Genomic DNA, 2,681 nt, shown 5'->3' on the forward strand with positions numbered 1-2,681 from the left:
CACGACACGATGGTCGGAGACAAAACCCAGCAAACTAGCAAGATGATCATCATCTTTGCAAGATAGTAGCTCAAGTTTTTGACAGTAGCCTCTGAAGAAAACAGGCATTGCAACATTCAAGTTCACAGGATAAAAAAATCATCCACATGCACCAACCCACATGATGTTAAAACCCACATGAGCTGTAAACAGACTTAAAAAACCCACATGATGTTATAACTGCATACACTGAACATGATGATACCAAATGGGAAGGAAAATTGTATCACTCTAGATTAGTGTAGCCACTATCTAACAAAACCAGAATGTTAAGAAAATTACACCATGATGATACCAAATTCTTGTAGCAGTACAATGAGTTCACAGGATAAAAAAATCATCCACATTCACCAACCCAAACTGGTGGAGATACAGCAAACCAGAACCTCCCAGGTTTCTGCCATTTTATTTTTCCCACCGTATATGTTTTTTGATTCATGTCATGGTACTTGCTGTCAAACCAAGTATTTTCTTTCTACATAATCTGGGAAGTTTCCTTCTTACTGTCTCACTACAAAAATCTAGTATGCTTAGTTGAGACTAGTATGCTTAGTTGCATTATGACAGACAAAAACTACAAATATTTGTGTTTTTAGTTGAGCAATACAGCGACAGTGTGATAGGCAAGTTTCAGCTGGCAAAGTGTCATGATTCAGACAACAGAGCAGCTAAGCATAGCAAGTGGATAGTTTAGTCAGTATACTAGTACTCTTTAGAAAGCATGAGACATATATTACCTGGAGGAGACTTCGTCGGAGAGTTGCCTGTGCATTGAAAATACAATGAGATTAGCAAAGGATAATAAGATATATACTGAAATTATCATAACAAAATGCCAGCTACTGCCATGGTCAAAGAATAGATTATGATAGCTGGACAAGTACAGGTCAAACTAGATAATTTTCAGAACCGGTTTAACCATCGCAGGATAAAACAATGCATCCAAGACTGGGCTTAGACTAATATCCTCATAGCATAATCTGACATCAAGCAAATATTATAAGAACAATGAAAATGTATGTTCACTGCAAATGAATATGGACCAAGTGTTCTCATTAACTACTTAAAGAATTAGTTCCATATTGTTGCATGAGAATTGTAGAGAGAAAAGATACATGGTTCTACTTCTGGGATTGGTTACATCTCTTATTGTTCACATTCTTGTCAAAGGACTTTAACCATTAATTATCAGAAGAACTAATGCACATTTAAACACCCTGAATCCGGAAGAAGTAATACAACACTACATAGTACCTCTGTAGTTTCCATGCCAAACTTTGGGTGATATCAAACCATTAGAAAGCATGATCATGAGAACAGCATCAGTTTGAAAGATATTGTAACCCCTCCTAGTAACAAATATTCATCTACTCATTTGTAAATACCTAGGAGTAACAAGACTATCAAACTAACAGATCCATTAATCAATTATGGACTTCTTACATGTTACATCTATCATTAGTGGCCAGAAAGAATAGTAATTAATGTTTCATATTCTTGCATGAATCCAAACTCACTGGAAAATTCACTAATTAAGCCTAGCTACTTAAAGAAAGAATCTCTAGGCGGATGCTTAGTTGAGAGTTGAGACTAGTATCCTCTAAAATGCATCTAAATGCAAGCTCAGAGATTTGAACATTTGGAAAACCCTAGCTACTTAATTCTCCAACCCCCTTTCCTTGTCCAAATTTCTCCAGCCCCCAACCCTAGAACACATCAGAAGGAAATAAAGAGGGGGAAGAGGGGGAAGTGGCTCGGGTGCTCACTTGGGAGGTCGAGGGCGACTCGGGGCAGCCGGAGCTAGTCGAGGCGGCGCGAATTCGGCGTCGAGCGGTGGCGCTCCTCCTGGGCAGGCCGCACGGTCGAGGGCGTCGAGCGGTGGCGGTCCTCCTGGGCGTCCGAGCTCATACGGGTCCTCGTAGTCGAAGAGGAAGACGGCGGCAGTCCTCCTGGGTAGGCCGCGCGGTGTTGGACGGCGAGCACGTCGAGGGTGCAGGCGGGGCCACAGGGGGAGGGGGCGCTTGGGCGGGAGGACGTCGAGGGAGGCGGCGAGGGAGGCGGCGCTCGGCTCGGGGACGATGAGGGAGGCGGCGAGGGGGGCGGCGCTCGGCTCGGGGACGGCGAAGGAGGCGAGGGGGGCGGCGAGGGGGACGGCGAACACGGGGGGCAGCGGGTGAGATCGATGAGGCAGGGGAGAGATTAGAGAGATTGGGGATTTAGTGTGGGGGGAAGCTTTCTAATGGCGCACCACCCCCTCGTGCGCCATAAGTACGACTATTCTAATGGCGCACCACCCCTCGGTGCGCCATTAGAATTTTGTTTTAATCTAGCCCACTAGCCCTATCTACAACCTAACCCTATCTACAACAAAACCCACCCACTAGCCCGACTGGTCAGCACGCAACACACACACCAGGAGGTCCTGGGTTCGATTCCTAGGCTCCTCAATATTTTTTATGCATTCTAAATGCTGTTTTTTATATTTATTTGTGTTTAAATATGTTCAAACTTGTTTAAATCATAACAGTAATATGTTTTTATAAAAACAGTAATATTTTTTTTAAAAATATGTTCGAATTTGTTACTTGAAAATATCATCGGCGGCGGCGGTGGAGCGGGGGAGGGTGCAGGGGGTGCCTGTT

This window comes from Triticum dicoccoides, chromosome 7B, assembly GCF_002162155.2.
Source record: "Triticum dicoccoides isolate Atlit2015 ecotype Zavitan chromosome 7B, WEW_v2.0, whole genome shotgun sequence".
Classification (NCBI taxonomy): Eukaryota; Viridiplantae; Streptophyta; class Magnoliopsida; order Poales; family Poaceae; genus Triticum; species Triticum dicoccoides.